The 22,678-nt window shown below is 37.0% G+C and overlaps 1 long non-coding RNA gene across 10 annotated transcripts in view; it reads left to right on the plus strand.

The window, feature by feature from the left end:
* The window catches only part of LOC106965682 (uncharacterized), a 68,855-nt gene that overhangs the window by 39,901 nt on the left and 6,276 nt on the right, over nt 1-22,678 (plus strand). For 3 of the 10 annotated variants that reach the window (XR_008300136.1, XR_008300129.1, XR_008300132.1), the window contains 5 exons: nt 92-211; nt 650-807; nt 9,354-9,540; nt 10,259-10,332; nt 15,534-17,452. This is a non-coding gene — a long non-coding RNA (uncharacterized LOC106965682). The other 7 variants (XR_008300130.1, XR_008300131.1, XR_008300133.1 and 4 more) reach the window with 7 other exon arrangements.

The following is a 22,678-nucleotide window of genomic DNA, read 5'->3' on the forward strand; positions in this document are numbered from 1 at the left end:
AAGAATAATCCTAACTCATCTTACTGGTAAGGATCAATTGCCCCTGACAAGATGATAACTATTCTTCTTGTCTGTTGTTCCCTGATCTCAGCATTCCAAAGTGCCCAGATGGCAATCAAAGAATATAGGTCAATTGCTACACATGTCCACTGGCAAGAATATGACCCTATTGGGGACCAGGAGCTCAAACTGCACAGAATCCAGAGTTGTGGTAAGGGAAATCTCAAAGTCTTACAGTGGATCATTAGGAATGGTGGTATATATGTAGACCCACTTCTACTTCTACCTTTTGGTTCATGTATGCATGCATGTTTTTCTTGGGGGGACACAGTGCTATATACGTCTCTAATTCAATATGGATGCTGCATCCTAAGAGATGGCAGCCCATCCTCACAGAATATTACTTCTGAGCTGATGCTTCTAGCATTACCTCTGGCAGGTCATTCCAATGTTCTAAGGCTAGCTAATTCTGGGTGGTACATTGTACGATATGACTAGTGGATCCCAATATTTGGATACTTTCATATCGTGTGTGTGTGTGTGTGTGTGGAGAGAGAGAGAGAGACAGAAACAGACAGAGAGACAAAGACAGATATTTTAAAGAACAGGCTCACATAATTGTGGGGGCTGACAAGTCTCAAATTTTCAGGGAAGACCAGCAGGCTGGAGACTCAGAGAAAAGTTGACGGTGCAGTGTTGAGTCCAAAGACTGTCTATAGGAAGAATTCTATAAACACTGAAGAAGACTTCAGTGTTTTCTCTTGATGCCTTCTGCTGAATGGATGAGGCCCATCAACATTAAGGAAGGTAAACTGCTTTACTCAAAATCTACTAATTTAAATTAATTGTACCTAAAAAATACCTTCACAGCAGCATCTAGACTGGTGTTTGACCAAAAACTGGGTACCATGGTGTAGCAAACTTAACTCACAATATTGGCCATCACAGCTGTAAATTAGACATCTGTAGGCTTCCAGATAATAGTTTTGGCTGAAGTCCTACAAAGCAGAATTCAAACTCACATCCAATAAAAATGTCATTTGTCATCCTCAGATAAGAGGAGCCAAAAGTAGTCACCTTGTCACCGAGTGATGGTATCTCCTTCAGAAATAGTGCCACATTTTGTGTCAGTCTTATTTCTGGAAAATTGATGAGAGGATACAGTAGCTATATTAGCCTTGGTAAGTGGTATTCCATGCTATTAGTCCCATACATAATCTAAGTCTTTGCCACCGTGGTCAATCCTTCCGGGTGCCTTTTTAGCTAGTTCTAAGTGGCTAATGACAAAGGCTGACTTAAGACAACTTTCTGAATTATCTTGTCTGCTCGGTTTTTCAGTGCCTGTTCCATAGTTGGTTTTCTGTGGGCATTAGCTTTTATTAAAAAAATATTCACCTTATACCTATTTTTATATATCCTTCAGAAACCTTTCCTCCAGACTCTCTTGTTATTGATCTTTCAATTTATTTCTATAAGTTCCTTGGCAAGCTAGCTAAGCCATTTTCCACTCAGAACACTTTTATTTTACCAAAGCATGCATAGACATAAACAGCATTAAAAGTTCCACCTATTGGGAAAATTTTGCCTCACCAATATCTTTTAAGGCCACCTCTAAGAATAACTATAGAGCAGGCATATCATTTTCAGCTTATACCACATACTGAGCCAATCCTTCCATTAACCTAGTCAACCCATCCACTGGGCTTTGTTTCCCTCCTTCAGCTGATTAGGTAGAATCTTTCACATGACCATAGGTATGAATAAACTGAAGGAACCATGGTGAAACAACCATGGTGAGTGACATGTGGTTCTGAGCAACCTGTTCACATAGCTTACTTATGCCTTCTGGTTTTGCTTAGTACATACAGTTTCAATTTGTGATGGATTGCTGCTGGGACCACTTGATTACATGACTTGGTGGGTCCAATATAATTGAGCTCATAGGAAATTTTAAACAAACGGATAAACTAAGAATCTTGTAGCATACCAGAAGCTGCTTTTTTAAAGGAACATAGTTTAGTTTTGTTTTGTATTTTTGCTGCAGATGGCATGACTTCTCTAGCGGCTTGAATTGTGATTTTCCCACTGGAATTTGTCATAAAATCCATACTGCATATTTTACACTGCTGAAACCTCCAAAATCATAAAGTCTGCTGGATTTTAGGTCCCAAACTGCCGGTTTTATTTACTGCAGCCTGGACTTGCTGTAGAGTCCTTTTCCATTCCAGACCCCATTCAAGTCTATCAGTTCACTACATGGGCCAGAGTATTCTTAGATGTGGAATGTGTGCTGCTTCCAGAACCCAAAGAGGCCAATTGGGTATTGTGGTTCTTTGTGGTGGGTGATGAAAGATACAGTAAAAGCCTTTACGTTGGTGCGATTGTCCTGGGATAGCCCTTATGATTGAGCACTAGAAATTTGCTAAAGTGGCAGGTCCCAGAATCTTTGCAGAATCTGTCTTCCACTCCCAGAAGCTCATGTGTTTTATAAAACCTTATCATTTACAAACTAAGTTCTGTGACAGCATTTCCTAGAATCTACCTTGGCCTGAGGAACAGAGCCACCACTGAACTTATTATTGATTCTGGTATCCCTCACACCAGTGGATTCCTGATGGCATTGCTGAATGACATTTTCTCTGGAACATAATCTGGAACATAATTATGTTTCTGTGGAACATAATCCTCTGGTGGGTCTTCTGGTCTCACATAATATAGCCATTCTAGCCTGCCCACCTCCCTGAGACTTTTTATCATTTTCCCCATTGTCTCACATGGCAGTTCAAGCATTGCAACTTCAATTATTATGGGCCATCACTTTCTCTAAACTTCTGAAAGCCACTATAAAGCAACAAATTTGCATCATTCTCTGGAGTCCTTGCCAAGTGTTAAAGTCATACCCTGGGAGAATTAATAAACTCTCCTTTTTTTAGTATTATGGCCTGTCTTCTTGATCAAGAACCTTCAAAATTCAGTTGTGAGTACTCTGCACAGGCTTTTCGCCATCAATGCTGGCTAATTATTGAATATCTTTTTCCTTTCTTTTCTTTCATTCTTTCTTTTTTTAAGTATAGTCTCTTTCCTCACTAATCAAGCCCAGTAGATCTTTGACTTGCTTTTGCTATGACTTAAATCAAAGTTTGTCCTGACATGCAGAAAAGAAGATAGTGGGGAAAATCCTGAAGCTGACCCTGTTTCCTTGTGGGAGAGAGGACTCTACAGTGTTTCCCCACATGCAGAAAAGGCCACCTGTATAGGATCTAAGTATTTAGAGGATTTGGGGAGCCCAAATGTTTGGGCACATACATTCAGATGATCATCATATGTCAGGATTTCAGGCTTTCCCAGCAAGAGCCCTAATCTTAGCATAACAGAACTGACTCCGTCAAGCACTCTATAGTCTTTCCCAGCCCCTGCTCTCAGCCAGACATCCTGTAAGCAGTCTCAGAATAAGGTCAACTCAGGAGATGTCCAAGGTTCTGACAGGTGGTAATGGTGCTCACCCATGAGCCTGACTTTTTTCATGGGTTGTAGCCTTGTCCCAATTGCTATCAAATGCCTAAAAACAGTTCCCTCATATATAGTTTTCTAAGTTTTTTAGTTGTTTATGGTGGGAATTTAATTACAAAACTAGGTACTCTATCATGGCCTGAACCAGAAGTCTCTTAATAAATGCTGAATAAATAGATTTATTGAGTTGAAGGGAATTCTGGTATATCCTGATGAAAATATTGAGGAGGCATTGGGAATTATCTGTATATCGGCAATAGTTAAAAGAGGCTATAAGAGTGGTTAATGTTTTCAAGGAAGATTATACAAGACCAAAGAAAGGAAAAATTTTAAAACAACAAATTAGGGAACAACAGTATTTATAGGGTACAAGATTATGAGAATTCAGAAAAGACTGAAAAAGTGACAGGAACATAAATATTTTATCTAGGCATTCTGTTGTGCTTCAGTTAATTAACAAATTTTTGCTGTAATATTCTAGAATTTGTATAATTAACAAGGAAGAGATCATATGAATTTGTGGGTAAATCAAGGATTAGGGTTCGATGAGGAAGAATTTCTAAGAAGAGTAAGTTTTGAGTTAAAGACTAATTGGATCAAAGCATGATGAAATGGGATAGATGTAGGGAATAGGGTTAATTCTGCCCTCAGCTAAGCATGAGCAGGATTAAGACTTTGCTGCTGTAATGCACATGAGGAAATAAAGAGACATGTCAGGGTAGAAAAAAACAAAACAATGGCTCCAGCATTTTCATGTTGATGGAGATTCGGAGCAACAATGTAGTTGAGAGCAGATTCAGGGCACTTGTCTGGAGGCCGCATTTCCCTAGTAAATACACTTAAAATTTAAAGTCTGTGGTATAGATCAATGCAAATAATATTGAGTTGATGTTTTCAAACACACATTTGCTAATTCTCTTGTCGTTTAAATAATTAAGTGATTATTTAACTTGGGGTTGTTTGGGGAAGCTACTAAGGATTTTAGAAGACCTTTAGTTCTCTCCAATCCTATCCCAAACTATCTCCATTCTGCTAATGAAATGCATTAATGTGTTGATAGAAGAACAAGGTGGAAGATTCTAAATGAAAGAGGAAAGCAGGAAACATTACCCTAATTGGTCTGAAAGGCAGAAATTCACTTTAAATTAGATCTCATTTGTAAGTGAGGTAGGGGAAGGTTAGGTCTTTAAAAGTCAAGCTAACACTGTTAAAAATAACTCATAAAAATACTGGTAATTTTAAACCTAGTAAGATGGAGAAAATCATGATATGGGGTCTGTGCTGAACTTTTTTAAGTCTAGTTGTTGAGGTGAGTATACCGTAGTGCATATGCAGGTGGACATTTTGTAGTTAGCAAAAGGCATGCGATTGGATGGAGAAAGATTGATTCATGGTCATCTGTCTGTCTGTGACATAACAAATACTCCATGATGAAACTGTTCATCAAAACAGAACGGCAGTAACCAAGATAAACTATATTGTATTACCAATAGGGGGCTCTGTGGCTTTGCAATACAATTGTGCTCATTCATTTAAATGCCCCCCCAAACCCCCTCCAATGAACCACTTTGCTTTGTTAATAAACTGTTGGGGCCTTCTATCCATCCATCTATCCCTCCATCCTTCCATTCTTTCAGTTAGTGTCATTTACCTGCAATTCTTCATTAGTTAACGGTGAAAATACTCAGAAGGCAAATAGCTCCACTGCTTTCTCTCCACCTCATTGGGATTGTGGGAACTCTTATTGAGTGGTGAGGGTTAGGGTAATGAAACTTGGAAAAATGCCATCCCAGGATTCCTCTGTGCTACCAATATGCAAATAATTTAATAGTAATGCAGTCAAGAGTTCCCTGAGTAAAGACTCTCCATTTTCATCACTGTTGGTAAGTGCCAAGAGGGACAGATGAGAATAAGTTATAGCCACATTGTGACATGTAATAAATCTTCCAAAAGAGGTTTACACATACTCAGCTCTTTGGCTTTTATCCTGTGTACGACACTTCTGTTTGCTTTGCATCTAAGCAACAGAAAGTAATCAGCCTCTAAGAACTTAATTATTGGTTGCACGGATAACCCTTAGGGTGTGTGTGTCCAGTCACTTGGGCCTCCTCCTACATCTCTCATCACATAAAGCAATATGCTTCTCTGAGTGCCAGCCTCTCTGGAAAGCATGGGGGTTCATTTCTTCTTCCAGGGGAAGACAAAGGGCTGCTGAAACAACAGAATACATTGAAATGGCCCTTCTTTGGGAAAATGAGCTGCTAACAGTTCTTGATGACTGAAACAAAGGAAGAGTCCTAGGGCTAGAAATCACTCAAGAACAGAGCCTTGATAACAGTCAGCCGCGGAGAAGTAGAAATTGTAAGGAATTCTAGGGAGAGCAATGGGGCAATACTGTAACAGGCTTGCAAAATCCAACTCAGAATCACACTAGTATATTAATGAGACAAGTTTAAACCAGTCACACTCCCACCTCTAAACCAAACTGTTAACACAGTTTAACACACTTTCAAAGGGGCACCCCTATGATGTGCTAATGAAGTCACTTTCTTCCCAGCAGGAGTCAATGGGCTTTCCCTTCTTTGTTGAGCTCTCTTTGATCAGGCAAACAAAATACTCAAATACCTTGTCAATCCTGGCAGGCAGTGTGTTTTTCAAATGTATCTTAGGGGAAACTGAGGCGTAAAGGATCAAATTTAAAATTTAAAGGTAGTACAATTATCTGAGTTTGGATGGATTTTCTGCTCCAGCGTTTCCCTACTGCTATTTAAACGTTGTGAAATGAATAAGAGCTGTTCAGGTATTATATCTTTTAAGTTAACAACTTGGAGAGTAACAATAGCTGTGAAATGCTCTCTAATTGTTAAACACTGAACAAATGTATGAAGTATTACATTTCAATTTTTTAAATTACATTGCAAATCGTTTGTGTGAAACTGGACATTTAAACAATTGGGTTAAAAAAAAAAGCCTATAAGTACTAATGGATACATTCTAGAAACCAATGGATACATTTAAAGCAACCAAACAATTTAATTCAATTATTTTCAGAATAGCTTCAATGAAAGCAATCTCTTCAAAGGCATTGTTCCAGGTAGCTCCAAGGACAGAAACTGTATTTTTTTAGATTAGGACAGTGGTGTGTACATTGGGTGTTTCTTTTTTTTTTAATTCTTTAAACTGTACACGCAAAAAATATACAATATATACTTTTCATGTGTATTCCACATTTCAAAATAAAAAAAGAATTTTCAAAAAGACTTTGTTGCATAGCTGAAATCTTAAAATGAATTGAGCAGAGACAATGCATTTAGCATTCTTAAAAGTTTCTTGCAAGATTTTATAGAAAAACTGCCCATTATTCTATTTGACAACAAGCCTATGAATTTTGAAGAAAACCAAAAAGAGAACCTGTAAAAAACAAAAGGATCTTTTTAACTGAACTACATAATGTACGGATCACTATCTGTAATTTTTTTTATGAGCTTCTAGATTTCGGCAGAAAAGATTTTAAAATTTCTCATTGCTCTTATAAACCTTTGTGATTATCTGACAATGATTCATGTAATATTATTGTATATCTGACTTTGGCAGTTACCCATTACACCATGTTAACATATTTCAATAAGTAATCAATTTGGTTTCCACTACGCTGATTTAATTCAGGTTTCATTACTTGCCTAGTATTTATTTTTTAGGCATGTTGTCCATCTTAGTCTAGGACTGCCCTTTTTGCATTAGCCATTTTAGGATAAAATACTTAATAAGATTTGCATTTAAAAAATGAACTAGAGGAACTGGACCCCCTCCAGCCAGAACAAGTAATTATGTCATTTGTATTGCAAAGCAGGAGTGGCTATAAAGCAATGGTATACTTTTTTAAAGATTGATAACCTTAAGCAGTATTATATTACACATAAAATGGAAGGTCTGACAGAGGAACTAAACGTGGGCAGTGTATAAAATCCCGAGACTTGTAGAGAGTTTCAAAGTTTTTACTTTGCCTTCCGATGACATACTCAATTAAAAGCAATCATTTGCGGTCTATGTCCTTATTTTCTATTATATCTCCGTGTCCTACATCAGTCTTTCTCACAGAGAACCCTATGTTTATGTAGATAACCCATGTCACATAGGACTGAACGCTTTCAGATTTACGTCCTAATATTCAGAGGCCAAAGTTAGATTGCATCTATAAGAAGTGGCCAATACAAATGAACCTATTTAGTTGCCTGTAATCACCTAGGAGGCACTCAGTCTGCCCCACTGAAATTTTCCATTGTTCATAATGACTGAAACCTGGCAATGCTGTTGATGTTACTGTCACTGCTAAGAAGAACCCAACAGAGAACCTTTACTGAGCCTTTGGTAGTCAGTACTATGCTCTAAGTGCTGTGTTAAGTACTATCTCATTAATCCTCACAATAACTTTTCAAGGTTGGTATTAGTCGTAGAAATGAGATGTGTTTATGAAGGTTACATCATGATCCCAGGGCCACAAGCTATTAAAGTGGTAAAATTGGGATTTGAACCCAGTCTAGGTCTAACTCCAGAGCTGATGTTCTTTTTTTTAATGTTTTTATTTATTTTTGAGACAGAGAGAGACAGAGCATGAGCAGGGGAGGGGCAGAGAGAGAGGGAGACACAGAATCCGAAGCAGGCTCCAGGCTCTGAGCTGTCAGTACACAGCCTGACGCGCGACTCGAACTCACGAACTGTGAGATCATGACCTGAGCCAAAGTCGGACACTTAACCGACTGAGCCACACAGGCACCCCCAGAGCCGGTCTTCTTAATCATTATGATAAACTTATAAAAACTAAAAAAATATTTTAAAAATATTCCTAAGATATTCCCCTAACAAAAGCATCTATGACTATGTTTCAGTGAATGACAGGGCATTATAATTTCCTGGCCTATATTGAAATCTTTTGAATTAGAAGTGGTCCCCTCGTTACTTTGTGGAAGAAGGTTTGTGATAGAATGTGCCCAAATTATCAATTATGGTCTTTCTTTAGGATGAAAGGATACATAGCAGGTTATTATTTAGGCAATGGTCAAATTGATAGTTCTCAGATTGGATGAAAGTGCTCTGAACCTTAAGTTCACAGGGCTTACATTCTCATAAAGGGCAACAGAAAGACATGCAGGGCAAATGGGAAAAGCAGTCTCATAAGAAAATCAAAATACCTCAGAAGCACTAACCAGTGTGATATGAACCAAGAATGCTGACTGCTGACCGGGAAAGCTTCTACTCTTCTTACTTGCTCAGGAAACCCATTTAGGGAGTTGTTAAAAACTGAGAGAGGCAATTTAGAGATAGCAACATCCTCTTAGACTTCAAAGAGGAGGAAATATATTTAGGGACCTTTCTGATATAAAAAGCCATTATAATTTTGAAGCTTTTCCTTAAAATATATCTTTCTCAATTTGAAACTCTAATGTTCAGTAATTGAATTCAATGTTTAATTGCTCAATATTTCAATCAACAGTCTACTTGATACAATAAATCAAACAAAGCCTCCGATAGTGTATTTTATATTATTTATACAGACATACAGATACACATATATGCATATATATTTATATCATAATTGACACTCAGCATTTTTTAGTTAATTACGGAATAAGATTTATTAGTTTCCCAAGGCTGTCATAACAAAGTACCAGAAAATGATTGCTTAAAAATAGAAATGTGCTGTCTCACAGTTTTGGAGTCTCTAAGTCCAAGTTCAAGGCATCCATAGGATTGGTCTCTTCTGAGGCCTGTGAGGAAGAATCTGTTTTGTGCCTCTCCCCTCGCTTCTGGTAGTTTGACAATCTTTGATGTTTCTTGACTTGTAGAAATATTGGCCTGATCTCTGCCTTCGTCTTCACATGACAGTTTCCCTGTGTGCATTTCTGTCTCCAGTTTTCCCCTTTTATGAGGACACCAATCATATTGGATCAGGGGCCTACTCCACTGCGATATGACATCATCTTACCATTACATCTGCAATAACCCTGTCTCCAAATAAGGTTACATTCTGAAGTACTGGAAATCAAGACTTCAAATATGGGTTCTGAAGGGACCCAATTCACCTCATAACATAAGCTTTAACTTTTGAAAGGAGGGAAATATTTAGGATCAGAATAGAGTTATAAGAAACTTTAGAAATCCATCTGTCTTCCATATGAGAATACCTCAGCCCAGAGAAATTAAGTGGCTTACCTACTGAACACAGTCAGTGGCAGAACTGGGACTGAAATTCAGATTCCAATATATAAACACAATGTGGTTTCCCACTGCCTAGGCTGCAACTTACGAAGAGTGTACTGGGATAAATTATTTCATTTAGAAACTGATTTTTTCTTTTCTTTTCTTTTTTAATATTTATTTATCTTGAGAGAGAGGGAGAGAGAGTGCGTGTGCACAAGAGCCTGGGGGAGAGGCAGAGACAGACAGAGAGAGAATCCCAAGCAGGCTCCATGTTGCAGTGTGAGCCTGATGTTGGGCTCAAACACACAAACTGTGAGATTATGACCTGAGCCGAAATCAATAATCTGTTGTCCAACCATCTGCACTCCCCAGGTACTACTCCTAAAAACTGATTTTTTTTTCTGATAGGAAAATTAAATTGTTAAATAAGATTTTAAAGGTGAGAGTGTATATGTTTCACACATTTTATGTAGAAAATTATGGAAGCTTCACAAGAACAATATACTAAATAGTTAAATAACAATAATTTAATCTCGAATTCTCTTTTCAGGGACACTTAGGTATCAAAGGCATTGCAGAAAGCACTGTACTTCACTATCTCAATGTATCTTAAGACTTCAAAAGGTGAGTGCAATTATTCTCATTAGAAAGATGAGCAAAACAGAAAGATGTCAAATAAGTTGACTAAAGTCACATGGATAATGAGTTGTATAAGTAGAAATCAAAAAGGTCAACTATCACTGTGCTGTCCCATGTATTTGATTTTTGGTAGCACAAAACAGCCTGTAAAAGTATACAGGAAGAAGAGATCAAAGATGAATCATTTTAGACATAATTTTCCTGCTGGAAGACATGGCCACCATATAAGTAAAAGCACTCCTTAGCTAAGAGTGTGAAAAGGAGAAGTTCAAGGTGTCAAAATTGAATCATTGATGAAATTTGTAGTTAATGTGAAAAATGTTCAATAAATTTGAATAGACAAAGACCTGGGAGATTTGAAGAGAACCAGGAAAGACTGCAGCCAGATATCTTACATTAGGAAAGATGTGAATGAAAACAGTTTATTGAACCTAATCCCATAATGGAAACAAATCTTACTTTGATATTTGCATCACCACTGTCTGGTGTGCAAGAAATGATTAGTAAGTATATATAAATATATTGGAATTAAAATTTTGAAAATGTCTATAGGAAGACATTTTCCATAGAATTTTGAGGATTATAATTAGATATAAGTGTAGTAAATGTACATAATTCCATAATAATCTATTCTACTGGTTTGAAAATTGATCCATGCAAAGGAGAGTAATAGCCAACATTAACTGAGCACATACTATCTTTCAGGGACGGTTGCAAATAGTTTATCAATATTGCTTTTTTCCCTGCAACAAATTTATGATGCGGGTAGTATTACAATCTCCATTTAAAATGAGGAAAATGAGGTTTAGAAGTCACAGAGTAAAGGACCCACTGGATTATTCAGAGCAATTACTCTTAACCACTGATATCACCAAGGAAGAAGAAATGATACATGAAGGAATTTAATTCAGCTTTTTTTTCACCTATCATAGCACTCGGCAGGTATTTAATAAATGTTGGATAAAGTGCACTGAAGTTTTAAGTTATGTTTTATTAAGGATTGGGTGCATGGAAATGCTGAATAGTACAGGGGTGTCTTCAGGGGATAAAGCAGATGATGCTACAGAATGAGAGGAAACATCCGAACCAAGAAGCCTCATCAAGTAAAGTAATCTATGCATAAGCATGGATAGACAGGGTAACCTTGTGTAGAAAGGGAAATACTCTGCCATATATTGCTGTGTTTCATCAGATCTTGAATTTCAGAAATCAATATAAGAAAGTTAAGTTTAAGTTAATGGTCATGAAACCCATGGAAAGAATTTCCCTGGGAAATTTATATATTTTGCAATTATCTATTTCAAAAAATTGAAATATGAACCATATTATTAATATTGTATAACCATAAAAATCTCATCAGTAAGTTATTTTATTTTTTTTATAAATTTTGTTTACTGTTTATTTATTTTTAAGAGACAGGCACAACACGAGCGGGGGAGGGGCAGAGAGGGACGCCCAGAATCCAAGGCAGACTCCAGGCTCTGAGCTGTCAGCACAGAGCCCCAAGCAGGGCTCAAACTCACGGGCCATGAGATCATGACCTGAGCCGAAGTCAGATGCTTAACCAACTGAACCACTCAGGAGCCCCTCAGCAGTAAGTTATTAAAACAAAATAGATGATAGGTGAATTATTTGGGAGTGTGTTTATGAGTGTATGGAAAGTTATATTGAACTATTAAATGGCAAAACGCCTTATATTATTAAAATAAATAATATTTAATTAATATTAATACATATTTAAATAGTTAATTAATAATTATTTAATAAATAAAAAATGCCAAAATTAGTCAATGTGAAAATAACTAAATAATTGAGTTATTTAGCATCAAAATACTTTGATGCTAAAATATATGAACAACTGCCTCAAGATATGGACAACTTAAAATATATAAGCCACTATTTACATTTCAAATATAAACAGATTTATTTCACATTTATTGAGTTTCTGTTATATGCCAAATATTGTGCCAGGCTCCAGAATGTCTTCGTATTTTTAAAATAAAAAAAAACTACTGGGGTGCCTCAGTCAATTGATCATCCAACTCTTGATTTAGGCTCAGGTCATGATCCCAGTGTTGTGGGATCCAGCCCCACATCGGTCTCTGTGCTGAGAGAGTGGAGACTGCTTGGGATTTTCTTTCTCCCTCTCTCTCTGCCCCCTCCCCATTTGCATGCGTGCACTTTTCTCTCTCCTTCTCTCAAAATAAATAAATTTTAAAAACTTTAAAAATTAAAAAAAATTAAAATAAAACAAAATAAAATAAAAAATAACTACCATTTGTTAAATTGTTTTTTTTGTTTACGAACTGTGGAAACACTTGGCATTACTAATTTTCCCCAATTAGAGAATTTTGATTTCTACATCTTTTAAGTGAATATACGGGTGCCTGGGTGGCTCAGTTGGTTGAGCCTCCGACTCTTGATTTTGGCTCAGTTTTTTACCCCAGCATTGTGGGATCAAGCCCTGCTTCAGGCTCCATGCTGACCATGGAGTCTGCTTGAGATTCTCTCTCTCCCTTTCTCTCTCTCTCTCTCCCTCTACCCCTCTCCCCTACCTGCACTCACTCTCTCTAAAGAAAATGAAATAAAAAATAATAATTAAAAATAAATGAATATAAATTTTTGACAAATATTTTCTGAATGTTAGATAAAATTTTTGCAGCCTCAAACCACTATTCACTATGTTTATCAGATTCAGAGGCTGAATTTACAAATATACTTATATTTTCCATCTTTTTTGAGAAAATTATTAGTATGCCTTTAAGCCTTGGTACTAACCCAAAGATAGCTATTTCAGTCAGTTGCAAAAAAAAAAAAAAATTCTATTCAGGTGCAGAAGCCATACCCTCTCAGACAATGGGCCTAACCTACATACTAAATAAAAAATAAATGGGAATATGCAAAAATAAACTTACCTAAGGAACATCGGTAGCTATTTCTGCAATAAATGCCATTTTCAATCACCACTACCTCACTAGAGGCAAAGGGCCCAGAAAGAACATTAATCTAACTCAGTATTTTGGAAATACTCTTAATTAACACATGAACTTTATCACCTCCCCTACATACTTCTTCATCTACGTTCTCTAACTCATAAATAGCATTATTAGCCTTCCACGTTTTCCAAAATGGAAACCTCAAGCTATTCTCAAGTCCTCTCCCTCTCCACAGCCAATCAAATGTGAAATTCTGTCAGTTCAGCTTCCGAAAACTGATGGCATTCATTTCCTTCTCCACTTGTTCCTTAATTCAAATGCCCACCTTCTAACCTGGACTAATGCAGGAGTCACTAAAGCCCTACCTCCCTCTGGTCCGCTCTGCCCTCCAGTCAGTCTTCACTTCACCCAAGTTAAAGACCTGACTTGTCATTCCCTGCATAAAAATCTTGTAAGTTCTAGCCAAAGAATCTAAAGAATTCTAAAGAATCTAAACCATTCTTTTTATGGAATTCATGTTGAGAGACTTATGGCTTCTGTGCCAGTCTTTTCAGAGCTGAGCATGAATAAAAGAAATGACATTGGTATTACTAAATAGTTTTACTACAAAATTCTTAACTAATGTATACTTATTAAATATTTACAATGATTCCAGCTATAGTTTTAAATTCCCTTCAAATATCTATGTACATATCATATGTTGTATGTATTATGTATATGCATTACATAGATGTATATGTTTACATTTTACTTTGTTTTGAAAAACTTGGTAAGATGCTTTGAACCTTAGTAGTAGTAATCTAAAGATGGCCATCTTATTAGGTTGCAAAAAATGTGCCCTAAATACCCTAGTTTATTATTCAGCAAAGTGCTTGGAGGAGGCACAGTAGATGATGAATAGTAAAGATGGGGTTATTACTCAAGTCTCATTTGTGACAGTTGACTTCCGTGATATTTATCTTACATTTTTCTTTTTGGCTGTGTGTGTGAGTGTAATACAGTTTATATATTAGCATTTGTCCATCTGTTATTATATTGGCAGCAGGAGATTTTCATTGATTAGTTTCTCTCTATTTGCTTTTTCTTTCTCTAAACCTTCGTGCTGTAATGCAGAAGATTTATTTTCAATGATTTATTAAAATGTAATTCTAAGGTGACTCCTTATCAAGGAAGTAATCTGCAGGCTATCTTTGTTTAAACTTGCAACCTGCTTTGTCAAGGAAAACTGCCTATGAAATTTTCATTATAATAGACAGCTTTTCATAATGAATGAAAAACAGCTATTATGATTGAAAACAAATTGCTCTGAAACATATTCTTTGAAACAATGTGCTGCTTAATTGTATTTTGGAGGAGGGGGGAGCAAAGGCAATTCTATTTAATTGGTTACATTTTTCAGTTCTATAAATTAATTTGCACTACCCAATATCACTTAATTTTTCCCTAGGAAAGCTTTTGCTTGCCCTAGCAATATTATAGCTGCTAATTCAATTACACTGAAATTGTTTAATAGAAAATATAATTGCTTATTCATACAGAATACCCATTAAAGCAGTGCAAAAGCGTGAACCCGAGGGTTACTGCATATTAATACTTTGGGAATAAAGATGGGAATGTTGTGCAGAGAAGGTGCTGGCTGATCTTTAATTGTTCATCACCTGCCTCCAAAATAATATGAATGGACCCAAACTAAATGACCACTCATTACAAGTTTCAATTTAGGAGCTTGGCTGGGGTCAGCAGATTGCTTATGCTGATCGCAATGATTTGAAGTTGTGATTACCATAAGCAATTTAAATTTTATTGATCTCCTCTTCTGAAAGTTGTAATTGAGCATAGATGTTGGACCCAGAGCTCTCCAAACTAAATTGTACTCTGAAGCCCTTGCCGGATTCCTGCAAGAATCAATAAGCAGTCAGTCACATTAACAATGAAATAGGTCCATTAACATACGGTGCTATTGGTGAAACTTTATTTAGGAAGGGTGTTAGTTCACTTCATTGTTTTATCAATGAATCTTGGCTGTACAAGGAAAAGTATTGCTTTAATATGTATAATAAGCTTGTATGAAAATGAAATTATATATTAAATATATGGAATATGACTAGGTAGGCAGTTGAGTCCTTATATGAGAGTCATTGTGATTCATATCATCATTTTACTGTAAACAGAGGTTTCATATGACTGGAATTGCAGCTTGCCCGCTGCAGTGCTTTGCAGTAATTCGGGATTTTTATTCCTCTTTATTAGATACAAGGTTTCCCTCCATCAAGGTTAAGTACATCTCGAAGTCTCCATGTTCAGTGGTAAGTAGTGGCTTGTTAGGGAAGCTATATGACCTATCCTGCTGAGCTAGAGTGAGAAAGCTGGGAATTCTAACAGAAATCCAAACAGGTCCAGGCAATTTGGGACAGCATTTTATACCTGGAGCACTACTGAGCTTTAGGGACAACTCTGGCTTACATATTGTTATCAAATTATAAAACGCTTAAAACTGCAAAAGTCTATTAAAGCTTTATGACAATAGGGCATTATTTGTTTTTCCAAAATTAATCAGTTAACTTCTCTTTCATTCGCTTCCTCTCAAATTATGAATAGTAAACTCCAGAAGATTCTCCACCTCTTGGAAATTTTAAACCCAAAGAAGCATGGGGATGAGAACACCAACATCTAAGAAACTTCCTACTCATCCCATGAGTTTTGGGGTGTCTGAATTACCTGTTGCATGGGGCTCTCTAGTGTGGCATAGTATAGTAAAGGAAAAAGAAAATGAGATCAAAAACGTTTCTGTCTAATTTTTATTACTTGAGGTTAATTCAACAATAGTACATACGGCCAACTTTTATTTTTTGATTCAACCAAGGTCAGGAATGAAGCGGTGGGAAGGAAATGTCAGATCAAGGGTCAGATCAAGGTAGAGAATCTTATCTGATTCAGGATGTGCTTCAGGTTTTTGCTAGAATATCTCAAAGAATTCTGGAACTCAGCTTCTCAACTACATCTTTTGCCCTCATGACCTTGATGGTACATGTAAAGCCCAGTGGAAATTTACTTCAAATATGGCCTTGGGTCATGTCTGTCTTTATGGGGAAGGTCTCTATAGTGGCTTTGCTTCAACAATCTCAAACAGCAACGAGGATTGACATGGGCTATGGAAGAGGCATACTTTATGGATCTGAATATCACATTTTTTACCCACTTGTATTATGGAAATAAAAGCTAAATGGATTGGAAATGTTATACAATCCTTCTATGTTTCAGTTTCCTCAGTAGTTTCAGGATGATGATAGAGGACACTTCATATCTAGGGTTGATGTGGAGACTAATTGAGACAGTCCATGTAAGGAATCTAGTATAGTGCTTGCTACAGTGTATTCTCAATAAAGGTTATAATAGGAAGACACATGTCTGGGTTGCCTAGGATAGCCGTGGTTTCTTGTAGTGTCCCCTTACAACGGTTTGGATGAAAAACTAAATGTCCACTTGAGCTATCATTATCATTCAATGAAACTGTGAGTGAAAAAGCATGGCATGGACATTTTCTCCTGACAGAATGAGAAATTGAGAGAACTCGAGGAGCCATATGGTCAGTTAGAGAGTTAGAGTTCATGCAGGACAAGGTGATATGGGCTGCCAAGAACTTAAGTAGGCCTAGACAAAATGAAAAACTACTAAACATTTTCTCTTACCTACTCCCACCTTCCTTGTGAGAGCTCTGCTCCCAACCTTAAGTGGTCTCTGTTCCGCCAAGGCATCTCTTCTTTTTTGTGACTTCCCTCACTGTTTGAGGCTGCCTAATACTTCCTAGGATGGCAGTGGATTCAGGGTAACTTTCTTTGGAGAAATAGCTCATGCTCTGGGTGTTGTTTTTGTTGTTAATCGCCTCCACCCTATTCACTTTTAACCCATTCTTTATACTCCATCTTTGGTAAATGATTTCACATTTAAATTCCGATTAAATTGCAATGGCTTGGGTTTTTTTGTTTGTTTTTCAAATAAGTTGTTTATGGAGTGGGTGATGAAGTGAGTGAATGAACACTCAGAGGGGTTTTTGTGTTTTAACAGATGTCTGGTGATGCCGTACCTGAACTTTAACAAACTATTCTTTTTTTTAACGAATTTATTTATTTATTTTATTTATTTATTTTTTTAACGTTTATTTATTTTTGAGACAGAGAGAGACAGAGCATGAACGGGGGAGGGGCAGAGAGAGAGGGAGACACAGAATCGGAAGCAGGCTCCAGGCTCTGAGCCATCAGCCCAGAGCCCGACGTGGGGCTCGAACTCACGGACCGTGAGATCGAGTCCTGAGCTGAAGTCGGACGCTTAACCGACTGAGCCCCCCAGGCGCCCCATTAACAAACTATTCTTAACAGGTAACTGTTCTTAAAAGGTAAATTTCTAGGTTCCATAGCAGGCCATTAAAGGAGATAGTATAAAGCAAGAAGCTTTCCAAGCAACTCTTAAATCATATATTTAACCTACTTGCATGGTGGAGAAAATTTAAGAGAAGATGTAGAGGAAGATGCACAATAAATGGATGAAGTGAATGTTACACAAATTAACTAACAGTAAAGCAAAATAGAAGTGATAAAGTAATAGAAAAAAAAAACAAGGAAAATAAAGTGGGGTTGCTTTGGAGACAACCGAAGCTAAGGGGATGATAAGTTATTTCAATGAATTGTCCTGGGTTCAAATGCCAGTTTCATGGCTTACTGACTATGTGACTGTAACTTACAAGTTTCATCTGTAAAGTGGGTATAAAAATACTATTTACTTTATAGGTCATGAAAATTATGTAAAAGAATCTGTGTAAAAATACTTCTCATGCAGCCTGGCACCTAGTGAATGCTCGATAGTGGTTATCATGAAACACTTAATGCGGTAGAAATGCAAAGTAACATTTCTCTCATCACACTATTCTTCCTACTTTAATCTATCGAATGCCATAAACAAGAAAAGCTTTCATGATTAATATTTTCCTGTTTTGTTTTTTTTTCCTGACTGGTAGCCTCTAGAGAAAAGGTTTTTTTCCCTCTTTGGTAAAATGGGTACTTTCTCTGGTAAATGATTTCTTTTGCCCCAGAGTGATTTGGCTTCAGATCGTAGTATGATTAAAAATTTAAATCCAAGAGTCTATGATAATAATTAAGCAAGGGCTGTGTGTATTTTGCTTCAGGGCAAGTGTCATGCCCACCAACAATCTACCAGTTGTTGGAATTACAGTGTAGAGTAAGGTTCCTTCCTGAGCCATGGAGTTTGTATGCCCTGGCTTCCTACTCACAGGCACTCACAGGCATTACCCTGACATATAATTTCAACAGTTTAGAACCTGAACCTAATAGTTACGCATTTCTGCTCAAATGACAGTCAGTCCCGTGTTCCTGAGTCAGTACAAGGCTTTATGTAGTGACTGTGACACCGAGCAGCCTTCCATCTTGGGGCCCCTCTATATCCTACAGCTTTGTAGTCCTCTCGGGTGTAATGTGTTGCAATTCAATAAATTGTTGGATAACCTCTACAAATAAAGAGAAGGGAATTCTCAAAGAGAAAGTCCTTTTGCTTTCCAATCTGCCTGCTTTCTAAGAACCCATGCCTCATTTCCCCCTGTGCACATGTTTACCTGACACCAGCAGGGCTGTGTGTTCCACAGACTTGGAACAGCAAACTAGAAATACCGTACTCTGTACCAAGACTGCCTCTCGGCAAAGAATGGTGTGTATGAGCAGCCCGTTTTCCAGATGCATCCTAGATTTGAGACTGTAAGTTTCCTTTATTGACTTCAATATGGATAGTGGCCACCTGAAGGGGGGTGGTATGGTGTGTGCTCGGACAGGGAAGAATCGCTCCACAGACCAGTAGGGGCTTGTTCTTAAATAGAATCCCTTTGAACTCAAAACATTTATGAAACACAAGGTGAAGAATATGAAACAATTTCTCTAATTCACTTTATTCTGAAGGGCATACATCTTATGGGAAAGTGTGACCAACCAGATTCAACTCTGCTCACATCCTGTATTTTAAGGTCTAAATTTAACTAGTTAACATTTAAATGGATTGGGGCTATTAGTACAGAAAGTGTGATGGGCTATGTTCCCCAAAATTTTACATCTCCCACCCCTTCAGCCTTTTCACTTTAGGCCTGTTGTTCATATTCTCTGGCTTGCATGTTGTTTCTCAGTTAAGACATAACTTATAGGTCTTACTTTTCTTATTCTTTTTTTAAGTATTGAAGTTTCTCTGGAGGTAAAAATGAACATTTATTTTATGGAAATATCTGTACTTATTTAAAGACTCAATTGCTTGATTATTCAAGAATTATTAATTTGTATAATAAGCTGATTAGTACAGTAATTATATTTAAACACACACACACGCACGCACACACACATACCATTTGCATTTTCTGCGCATAGTTATTGGCAAATAGTCACATGGCCATACTGAACCCGGCAGTAGGTAGTGTATTTTTGTGCCCTGGGAAAAGAAGGAATGGATTTGTGAATGGTTTGAGGTTTTTGTACTACTATTCCTCTCACAGAACCCTGAATTTTTTTCAGCAGCTGTCTAGGTCAAGCATAATGATTCTGATGAAAAGTGAAGGATTCTACTGTATGTAATTGGACTTTGACAGAACAGTTTTGCATAAAGAGAAGGTTATTATTGAAACTTGGCCATGACAAAGAAACTGGTACAGCTTACTTTTGTCATCTAGTCTTAAATTCATCAACCTTGGTTTAAGAACGGTTTTGATACCACAGTGAAGAAGAAAAGATTTCTAGTTTGAGGTCATTAGACATGAACCGCTTGAACGAAAGAAAAATGAGTCGTCTAAAATGGCTACAGCAGAGGATATTGTTTGTATCAGCATGGAACAGAATGAGCCGCCTCAGAAAACTACAAGAATCCCAATTAGACAAATTTTTCCTCTAGATGGAAACTGGTAACAAAGATAAAGGAGTCCAATAACGAACTCTTTATTTTTCTTTCTCTTGACACACCCCCTCTTTTGTATCAGGCACTAAAAAACATGCCTGCCCTAAAATCTTGAATATTGAGCATTTTTATGTTTCCTCCCTTTTTTCTAAGAATTTAACATTTCCCACAATTTTGTAGCACTGATAACTATCACTCCTGTCCCCTGATAATCTCAGTTCCATGCAACTTGTAAAAGGCAGTCTGACCCTGAGACTTCATAGTGGGTGGCAGATGGCTTTCGTGAATGCCTATTTCTGCTATTAAAATAAAATGACAGGAAACATCACAGAGAAGTTTCTTTTATTTGAAAAAAAAATGAGGGTTGTCATATGATGTGAAATACAAATCTAAGGGCTTTGGCAGTCACTAACCTCACGTAGCATGGTTATCACTGGAAGGTAAATGTAACATCCACCTTCAGGTCTCCGTGAAAGATGCATTGTGCGAAAGGCAAGACAGTGCTTTCTGGCCCAGTACTTACACGTGTAGCAATTTATTATATGAAAATGCACAGTGCAACTCAGACAACTTGTGAGCACTTATTGAAGTTGCCAGGCAAAAATATTTTCCTCCATGCTACATTAGCATTTTCTGGTTTAGACCAGCTGATCTTTTTGAATCGGGCTGCATGAATCATCACATCCAGTATGTAAATTTCATACGTATATTTAAATATTTTTCCTTTCAAATTGGAACCAGAATTCATATTATAGCCAATATAGTCTGGAAAAAAAATAAAAAGTCAGGTTGCTGTCCTTTGTTCCCTCCACACATCTAAAAATTCTAAGAGTCTACAAGCTTAATGTGGAGAGCATCAGGGATGTTTTCAATAGTCAAGAGTGTCACTCATTCTACTTTTTCAAAGTTCTTAGTTCCCATTAATAATTTTATATACCATAATCATTCACCTTGAACATTTGCTAATACGTTTAAAATGCCATTCTCTACTTAATTGTTTCCAACAAGCGCTTTTATTGAACATCCACCAGGCAAAAATGTACCATTTCGAGTGTTCTGGAACCTCCTGCTTTCGTTTATTAATAACTCCCAAACAGAATGTCTGCTTTAGACATTAGTTTCCGAAATAGAATCGAATCTTAATTAGTTCAAGAGAAACTCTACTTAAGTAGTCTTAGAGAAAATGCGCTAATTTCCCCTCTAATATATCCTCCTGTTGTTTGACTGTGATGAGAATGGTCTTTTAAAAGAGGCCTCAGGTGTGAAACCAACTGTTCAGGCTCATTGTCAGCTGCTGGTTTCTAGAGTATTAATTCAAAATTAGTGAAAATATAAGACTATGTCTACATTGGCCAACTCTATTGCAAAATTGAGCAATTTTCAGTCAAGGGTGCAGCATCCTCTACAATGCCCTTGAGGAAGATTCAGAAGCTCATTCTATTTCCATCTGCTTCCATCATTAGAGAATGCAGTTGATTGATTCAACCTCACTAACAATAAGAACGGATGCTGTTTAACTAAAAGGTGAGTATAGGCATAACATCTACGTCAGAATTTAGAAAAACAGCAGGCTCTTTGTTAATTTATATACAGATATGGATACACATAAATTTATACATAGATACATATAATTTTTAAAGATAGAAATTATGGGTCTCATGGTATGAAATGCCCTTATTTGTATTGGGCCCTTGTTATTGGGTGAAAAGTGCAAAACAAGAGTGGGCACCCATGAGCCAGCTAATGCCTCTCATTCCGTCTTCCAGCAGGAAATGAACACTGAATACGAATAGCACACATCTTCCACGCCACTCATTTAGCATCCTTCATATGTTCTGTTATCAGCAGCATTATAATTCATATTATTATTGATGGAATTTGGTGTATATAGCTGATTTCCTTAAAAATATCAGACCTTCCTTTTGAGTAAAAATTGGTATATATTTAAAATCCCTTGCGGGCCCTAATGAAGTGCTGTATACAAAGTAGGCACTCAGGAAAAATATGTTGGAAGATAAATTAATCAAAAGCATTATATTATAAGCTATCTATTAAATGCTTAAGTACAGATTGTTAATTGCCCCCTAATATCTACTCACTTCTTCTTTCCTGTAGGAACACAATGCCTATCCCCATCCTCCAGTTTTAGCAGGGCACACGGCTGTCTTGTTAGAGACTACATTTCTCCATCTGGCTAGCAGATAGATAATATGTTCAATGTCTAGCTCATTTCTTTAACAATGAAACTGGTACCTTCTATCTCTTTCATCCTTTCATGGGTGGTAGTGAGCCATCTTCACTCATGTGAGATGAGCAACACTTAGGGAATGCTAGAAAATGAGGCAGAAGGAATCTAGATAAAGTAAAGCTTTTTATGTGTTAGAAACTTGTCCCCTATCGCTGCACTCTTACATGTGAAAGAAATAAAGTTCTATTTTCTTTTTGAGTGATTGTATTTT

The sequence above is a fragment of the Acinonyx jubatus genome, chromosome B4 (genome assembly GCF_027475565.1).
Source record: "Acinonyx jubatus isolate Ajub_Pintada_27869175 chromosome B4, VMU_Ajub_asm_v1.0, whole genome shotgun sequence".
Classification (NCBI taxonomy): domain Eukaryota; kingdom Metazoa; phylum Chordata; class Mammalia; order Carnivora; family Felidae; genus Acinonyx; species Acinonyx jubatus.